General features: G+C 39.5%; 1 long non-coding RNA gene across 1 annotated transcript in view; it reads right to left on the bottom strand.

Moving 5' to 3' along the window:
* The window catches only part of LOC123957114, a 25,612-nt gene that overhangs the window by 1,035 nt on the left and 15,690 nt on the right, over positions 1-8,887 (bottom strand). The window lies entirely within an intron of this gene.

Here is an 8,887-nt window from a genome sequence, read left to right as displayed (position 1 = left end):
TAAGTGATGGTTCAGGACTCACCTGAGCCAGCCCTAACTATAAGCTTTATCAAAGAGGAAAGTCTTAAGCCTACTCTTAAATGTGGAGATGGTGTCTGCCTCCTGAACCCAAACTGGAACCTGGTTCCACAGGAGAGGAGCTTGATAGCTGAACGCTCTGGCTCCTAGTCTACTTTTGGAGACTCTAGGAACCACAAGTAACCCTGCATTCTGGGAGCGCAGTGCTCTGGTGGGGTAGTAAGGTACTATGAGCTCTTTAAGATAAGATGGTGCCTGACCATTAAGAGCTTTGTAGGTAAGAAGAATGATTTTAAATTCTATTCTGGATTTTACTGGAAGCCAATGCAGAGAAGCTAAGACAGGAGAAATGTGATCTCTTTTCCTGGTTCCTGTCAGAACACGAGCTGCAGCATTCTGGATCAGCTGAAGAGTCTTAATGGAATGAGCCATTTCTATCTACATCTGATACTGGTCACATGTAAGCAATAATGTGAACTGTGAAACGAAAAAATTTGATCTGGGGGAAAAAAATAGAATTGAGCATTAAGGCCTGCAGTCGGAACGTAGCCTAAGTAGTCATGTGGTTTATTAAAATTAAGAAAAGAAGTAAAATTTGAATAATTGGACGAACACAAATATTATTTAGCATGAGTCGACAGCATGTGGATCTTCGTCTTCGAAGAAGCAAAAACGCAATGAAGCCAGATGAAGTCGGGACAGATGACAGCAAAAATCAAGGATATATTTCGTTGTGGATTTTCCCAGATGGAAGACGCTGATGCGGGAATGAGAAGATGTTTTCAAAGCAGCACTGCCTGGTTTCTGTTGGACAGGTAATTAAGTTAGTCCAACTTTAGCAATGCAAATAATAAGAATATTATTGGCAATAAAATGGTAGCCTACAGCATAGAATCTCAGATCAGCCAGCTAAACTTCACATTTTACTGCCGTGGTAGAAAACTATGTTGTTGGATTTGAATTTCGTGTAGTTATTCTCCAGCACTTTGTTTTGGCTTTGCTAAGTGGACAGAAATCTGTTGGTTATGTTCACGAGACAATTAAAACGTACAGCTTGGAATTTCAGATCAGCCAGCTAAACTTCACATTTTACTGCCCTGGTGGAAAACACTCATTTATTTTTACTGCTCACAGCTTTATGATAACAAGACAGTGTGCCTATTAAGTGACCAATAATGAATATACTTTCAGAATTTGCATTAAAAAAAACACATTTGTTTGTAGGCTATTGCTTTGCTACTGTGCTGTGTAATTTGATAATTCACATGGTAAATGTCCATTAAAAAGTATGGCTATTAGTACTACTTAGTTCTATTAATATTTCAAAAAATTTATAAAGACATTTTGGTAAGATTTGCAGATTGCTAATCTAATTGAACAAAGTGGAGAGGGGCCTGACAATGCCTTTGTAAACTTCATGTAGTGTGTGGTTTATAATGGACTGTGTGAAACAGTGAGCTTACAATTTCCCATTATCTGTCAGTGGCCAAGATCATACTTGCACTACATGTAATTTTGAGATGGCCTTCATTTAGGTTAGTTCAGATGACGCAACCCTCCCACGATGTAACAAAATGCATGATTAGAGTAAAATAATGTATTACAGGAAGATGCAACATCATGTTGCACTTAATGTCTTGATGTTGCTGTTGTTTGATAAACTATTAATAATAATAAATGGTTTATTGAATAATTAAGGAAATATAATTTCTGGATAGATCTATCGAAAGAAACCTAATTTCTTGACTAGCTACTCGGCCACCATTTCGAGGAGCTGCGAGTGAGCAATTTGCAACCCTCACCACTAAAAATGACTTTGACTTAAACACATAACCATTAAGAGCTTTGTAGGTGAGCAAAAGGATTTTAAAATCTTTTCTGGATTTTACAGGAAGCCAATGCAGAGAAGCTGAAACAGGAGAAATATGATCTCTTTTCCTGGTTCCTGTCAAAACACACGCTGCAGCATGGAAGTAACAAATGCATGAACTAGTTTTTCTGCATCATTTTCAGACAGGATGTTCCTGATTTTTGCAATATTACGTAGGTGAAAAAAGGCGGTCCTTGAAATTTACTTAATGTGAGACTTAAAAGACATGTCCTGATCAAAGATAACTCCAAGATTCCTCACAGTGGTACTGGAGGCCAGGGCGATGCCATCAAGGGAAACTATATCTATATCTAACTATCTCCGTGATAATGCGTCACGGAAGTGCTTGGACCCCAGAGCAGTAACTTCAGTTTTATCTGAGTTTAACATTTGAAAATTACAGGTCATCCAGGTTTTAACATCCTGAAGGCACATTTGAAGTTTAGCTAACTGGTTAATTTCATCTGGCTTGATCGATAGATATAACTGAGTATCATCTGCATAACAATGAAAGTTTATGGAATCTTTCTTGATAATATTGCTTAAAGGAAGCATATATAAAGTGAAGAGGATTGGTTCAAGCACAGATCCTTGTGGAACTCCATGACTAACTTTCAGGATTCATCGTTAACAAGAACAAACTGAGATCGATCTGATAGATAAGACTTAAACCAGCTTAGAGCGGTTCCTTTAATGCCAATGAAATATTCCAGTCTCTGTTATAGGATCTGATGGTCAATGGTATCAAATGCAGCACTAAGATCGAATAAAACCAGTACAGAGACAAGTCCTTTGTCTGATGCAATAAGGAGGTTGTTAGTAATTTTCACCAGTGCTGTAGCCTGTTGATAAAGATAGATTGATCATATCTAGTATAGAAGTGCTGACTAAGGGTAAAACTTTAAGCAGCCTAGTCGGGATGGGGTCTAAGAAGCAGGTTTAAGGGTGATAGATGAAGAAATTATTGACGCTGTTTCTAAGGTTCCTGAGTTTAGAGATAAGTTGGTGCCAGTTGAGGGCAGGTCTTGGTGAATTTTGTCTCTAATAGCTAGAATTTTATCATTAAAGAAGCTCATGAAGTCTTAACTACTGAGAGCTATGGGAATACTTGGCTCAATAGAGCTGTGACTCTCTGTCAGCCTGGCTACAGTGCTGAAAAGAAACCTGGGGTTGTTCTTATTTTACTCTATTAATGATGAGTAGTACGCTGCTCTGGCATTACGGAGGGCCTTCCTATAAGATTATCTTGCCAGATTTAATGAGCATTTTCCAGATTGGTAGAATGCCATTCCCTTTAAAGTTTCTGCTATATTTTCCGTAATTTCAGTGTTGGAGCTAACCGTCTTTGTTTTAGTATTTTCTTTTTTAGAGGGGCAACAGAGTCGAGTGTCATTCGCAGCGAGCCTGCAGCACTATCAACAAGATGATCGATTTGTGCTGTCTGATCATCAGTGTGATCGTCCTGCTGAGAGTCTTTTGTGGACCACAACATATCACACACTTATTACTTCATATCCATACTGTGCTGGACATAAATAGACACACACTCCCACACGTTTCTGAACATGACAACATGAAGCCCACCAGATGCCCCCCTCCTGTTTGCTTTATCTCTGTTTCAAACCAAACTGAGGGCATCTATCTCCCTGTCAGACACAAAGTTTATTTCTGCACGATGCCGGCAAAATGACTTGTGCAGGTTTCAGCTGGGTCAACTTTTTGTCATTGAAATGAAAATTAATGCGCAAACAGCCAAGCAATTACCAGATTTTCGCTGTTATTTTTTTATTTTCTTGCCTCCGAGCTGAGGTCTTTCTCTCTCTGCTTTCTCAACACCAATCAACATATGGTGGCTTGCTTTGAGAATGAGGCCAAGTGTTCTGGCAGCAGAAAAAGGCTCAGCACACACACATACACACACATTCACATATGCACCCACTAACACAGATAGAATAGCTGCACCCAGGGGCACACACGCAGGCAAAGTCTTTGGATGTATTGGTGAATTGAAAGCAGAAGACCTAAAGGACAAGAAAGCTGCCGTAACCTATTTGCAAGGTAAATCCAGCCTCGTTACATAGGGAAGCATGAAAAGCAGCGCCTCCATTGCACATCACATGAAAAGCTTCCATTGTTCCGCAACTACATGAAGACACTCTGTCTCTCCATTGTGGAAATAATAAAGTAGAGAGCCCTTGTTCTGTTAGCCTTTCATTTCAACAAAAGACAAACAGTCTCTGATTCACTTTCTCATCCAAGCCTGGCGCCCCATTCCACAGAAAGAGAGAGTCGAGAAACCTATCACCTGCTGAAATATGTGACGTGGCTTTGAACTAATCAGGCAGAGGAAATGTTTTGAATTTATCATGCAATGCACTTTTTCTCAGGGTGCGGCGTGTCAGACAAATTCATACAGCAGATAGCGCCAGCACTGCCTTGAAAAGGGTTGAGAGATAAAGCACTTCTTTATTATTTCAACATTATGTTTGGCTTGTACAGGTAATTATCTACATTATGGGCCTGTGTTTAAGTCTGCCACTGTGCCGTGGTAATTATAGGACTTCCATTCAGCAAACTCAGAAAGTAAGACATGGAAATGTCAATGTCAGTATGGAGTATGTTCTTTTGTTTATAAGAAAATCTGAAATGCAAAAGGTGGAAAAAACAAGTTGTTAAGATATTAAGTTTGTGAATTCAAAAGAAGAATGTGACTCTGTGATTCTCCAAAACAGTCACAACATTAACACAATGACAACTAGGCGAACACTTCAAAATGCTGGTGAGAACCATGAGATCAGGTAAAATAATGAAATAAGCTAGAAAAAGAGCTAGTTCATGGACCTTGGGTTAAGATTATTTTGACAATCAAAAAACAACAACAAAGCACATAAACAACTGCAGCATCTAGAAGCATTCACCACTTTACCTCATCAAAGTAAAAGTCTTGTGAAATGTTGCGTTTTCTAGCTCTTCAAAATGCTTACATAAAGTTTGTCTTCTTCTTAAAAACTATTCAACTTATTAATTATTTCTTCTGATTTTACACAAGAGCACATACACAACTACAAAGCTGAAAAAACATTTCTTATGTCTTTTACATTGACGAGGCCAAGCAATGAATGCTTCCTCAAACCTTTAAGTTAAATCAGGAGAGACTTCATTTGAGTGAACGACAATAATTTATTGCCATGTGTACAATGAATATGAGCAATGTGAAAAAGTCTTTGGTGGTTAGCCCCCATCATAAATGATGATATGGTATTTAGGGTGGGGTGGCAAAGCTGCAAAGGCATAGAAATCCCCCAGATGGAAGGAGAGGATGTCTGCTGAACTTGAAATGGGCCTGGATTTGATGAACAACAGGTGAATGCTAACTTTTCTCCTTAGCTGCTGGCAGCTGATTTCTAGTAAAATATGTTATGGCAAAATTAGAAGGGCAATACATGCTGAAAAGTAGATATTGAAAACATAACCGCAACGTTTATTTGTATAGCACATTTCAACAATGCAATTGAAAATGCTTTACATAAAACATAAAAGCAACATAGGAAACTAAAAATATAAATATGAAAGACATTTAAATGCAATGAAATTGTTCTTAGGTGTGAGTGTGACTGGTTGTTTTTCTATGTGTGGCCCTGCAATGGACTGGCGACCTGTCCAGGGTGTACCCCGCCTTTCACCAAATGTAAGATGGGATTGGCTCCAGCCCCCAGCGACCCTGTACACAGGATAAGCAGTTGACGATGGATGGATATAAATGCAATCAAAAAAGAGTTAAATAGAAAATATAAACAAAATTTAATAGGAGAGTAAAAGTTAGTGTTTTAATCAAAATCTTTAAATTTGATCTTTTATTAGATTGCCTTGATTTAAAAGAACAGACAGTTGCAGCAGATATGCACTTTTCTTGGAGTTTGTTCCAGATATATGGTTCATAAAAACTGAACATTGATTTTACATGTTTAGATTTGATTATGGGGACCAGCAGACCTGTTCCAGATGACCTGAGAGGTCTGGATGGTTCAGGGTGTAGCAGAAGATCAGAAATGTATTTTGCCCCTAAACCATTCAGTGCTTTATAAACAGTATATTTTAAAATCAATTTTTTGTCAAACACGGAGCCAGTGTAAATACCTCAGAAATGGAGAATATGGCAGTAGCCTACTTTTCTTGAATAAATTACAGTCCCAATGATTTATAAGTAACCAGGAGTCGCTGTTCACATTTCTAACAAAACGAGAATGTCATCACAGAAATGCAAGCAGAGGTGGGGGGAAAGCTGCAAAGCGTGTGAATGAAAAGTCAAGTACAGCTAGACAGAGAATGATGGGAAATAAATCAGAAGGGACAGTGAGCAGCAGATAGCTGTGAACCAAAACACCACCATCAGTTACTATATGCATTTTTTATCCAAGGATCTGTGCAACCACATTGACAGAGTAAGCACCCTTTATAAGATGCTTGAGGATTGTAGTAGGGGTCACCCCAAATAGTCAAAGATTCGATGATTCGATAGGCAGATCCTGATTTGACTCCCAATCTCATAGTAAAATCTTCACAGACATTGTGAAGCAAGGCTCTAGGGGGGTGCTCAAAGTCTGATTTTGTATAGATCTACCTGTTTTCTCCCAATAAGTTAATATACAGCCTATAATGATATAAATATCAACATGTAATGCTTTAAATAAAAATGTGAAAAAAGAACCTTTTAATAAATTTCTGAAAAGTGCGTGAATAAATCAAAAATTGTAACCCTAACCGTTAAGATAGGGGGTGTCGGAGCACATGTGTGCGTGAAGTTCCCGGGATGTTCATATCATTCATCACCATTGATGAACCACACAAAGAATATTATCATATATATAGTTTTTAAAGTAAAGTACTTGGAATAGACCTGCGAGCAGGGATGGAAATGAGCTTTTTGGCTTACCTGCCAATGGGACTGGTAGATGAAAAAATCCACTGGCCAAGATAATAAATTGTCTTTTGGTGTCACATATACATTTGTGTCAGTCCTTTAAATTGAGATAATAAGGTATTATGTCAAAACAAACTTAAAGAAGAGGCCAGAGTGAAATTTGAAGCAAAATTGTCTATGAAGATTCTCAGTCATCCAGGTCATAGTTAAGGTCAACTGGACTTGGTTGAAGCAAAATTCTATTATTGCTATTGTAATGTTTTCTAAACTTACAAGTTGCGTATTAATCTTTTAATTTAAATCTCATCACTGCTCACTCTTAATCATGCTTTATCATTCAACTTGGGATAGGAAGTCTGGCCTCCTGGTTCTGACAGAGTCCTGGTGCCACAGCATCGCAGCTTTTGTGGGATCAACATTTTTTATACAGTCTATGGATCATACTGCCTGAGGACAGCTGGACCATAAGAAGATCTGACAGCGTAACAGACACTAGACTGGAACGCCAACTTGAATTTTTTCTGTTCTGCTTCAGCCTCCTCTGCAATTTTTCATTTGGTTGGTTTGGTTCCTACACCTGGTTAATGTAGCCACATTAGGGCGGTAGCTAGCTAAATGCTAAAAACACTCCAAGCACAACTTTCATAGCTCCTAAGACAAGCAGCTTTCACGTTGCGTTATTTCTAGGGCTCACCCCGAATAATGGAAGATTCGATGCTTTGATGGGCTTCGCAGTGAAACAAGGATCATGCCATTTTGGCGATATGGGGGTGCTCAACGTCTGATTTCACATAGAACTACCAGTTTTCTCCCAATAAGTTTATATACAGCCTATTACAATATACATTTCAACGTTTTATGCTGTAAATAAACATGTGAAAAGAATAAAACTTTCAATAAATGTTTTTGAATTGCATAAATAAATCCAAAATTCTAACCCTAACCCTCAAGGTAGGGGGCATCAGTGTGCATGTGTGGGCATGGCGTGTATGTGTGTGAGTGTGTACTGGTAGAAGAGGACGTTTGGATCATTTATCACCACTGATGAACCACACAAAGAATATTACATCGTTTTTAAATAGTACTAGAAATAGACCCGCAAGGAACTGCGATGTACATGCAGCTGTCGGCCGCACGGCATGCACACAAAACTCTGCACAAGACCGGTGATGGCAGGGGAGCAGACAGAAAAGGGTAAACAAGACTCCGTTTAGCTGGAAATGTACAGTGTAAGTTACAGGATGTCTATGAAGATTCTCAGTCATCCAGGTCATAGTTATCCAACGAAGGTTAAAATCAAGGGCAACTGGACTTGGTTGAAGATACTGGAAGACGTTTCGTCCCTCATCCAAAGGACTTCTTCAGTTCTGACTGACTGGCAGGGAAACTCAGCTATTTAACCTCAGTGGGGTCGTTATCCCGGGTCATCGATACCGCTGGTTCGTTAGTGTTCCTTGTTGCTGTGACGGCAGACGTTACAGTCGTTAAGACTACCTGTGGCCAAGACTGAACGACCATCGTTGGTATCTTCACCTGAGGCCAAGAGGTTACGTTTGTTGAGTTTCCTGGGAAGTGATGAAAAGACAGCATTGTAAGTGGGGGATAAGTGGTGGCGTAGACCCCCTCCCCTGTTCAATGATGGCTTCTCGACCCTGGTGTAGATGCTTCCTTGACGCCTCTTTCAAACCATCCATCTTCTCTGTCTAAAATGTGCACCCGGTGGTCCTCAAACGAGTGTCCTCTGTCCTTCAAATGTAAGTAGACTGCAGAGTCTTGACCTGAGGAGTTGGCCCTTCTGTGTTGAGCCATGCGTTTGTGTAGTGGTTGTTTAGTCTCCCCAATATACAGGTCTGTGCATTCCTCACTGCATTGGACCGCATACACTAGATTGCTTTTCTTGTGTTTGGGTGTGCGGTCTTTGGGGTGTACCAACATCTGTCTTAGTGTGTTCTTGGGTTTAAAAAACACAGGGATGTTGTGTTTGTTGAAAATCCTCCTGAGTTTCTCTGATACTCCAGACACGTATGGAATCACAATGTTGTTGCGTTTGACCTTCTTTTCCTCCCCTGTAGTTTTGT

The sequence above is a fragment of the Micropterus dolomieu genome, linkage group LG19 (assembly GCF_021292245.1).
Source record: "Micropterus dolomieu isolate WLL.071019.BEF.003 ecotype Adirondacks linkage group LG19, ASM2129224v1, whole genome shotgun sequence".
In the NCBI taxonomy this organism is placed as follows: domain Eukaryota; kingdom Metazoa; phylum Chordata; class Actinopteri; order Centrarchiformes; family Centrarchidae; genus Micropterus; species Micropterus dolomieu.
Note: the sequence above shows the minus strand (reverse complement) of the source record. Positions and strands in the feature narration are given on the sequence as shown.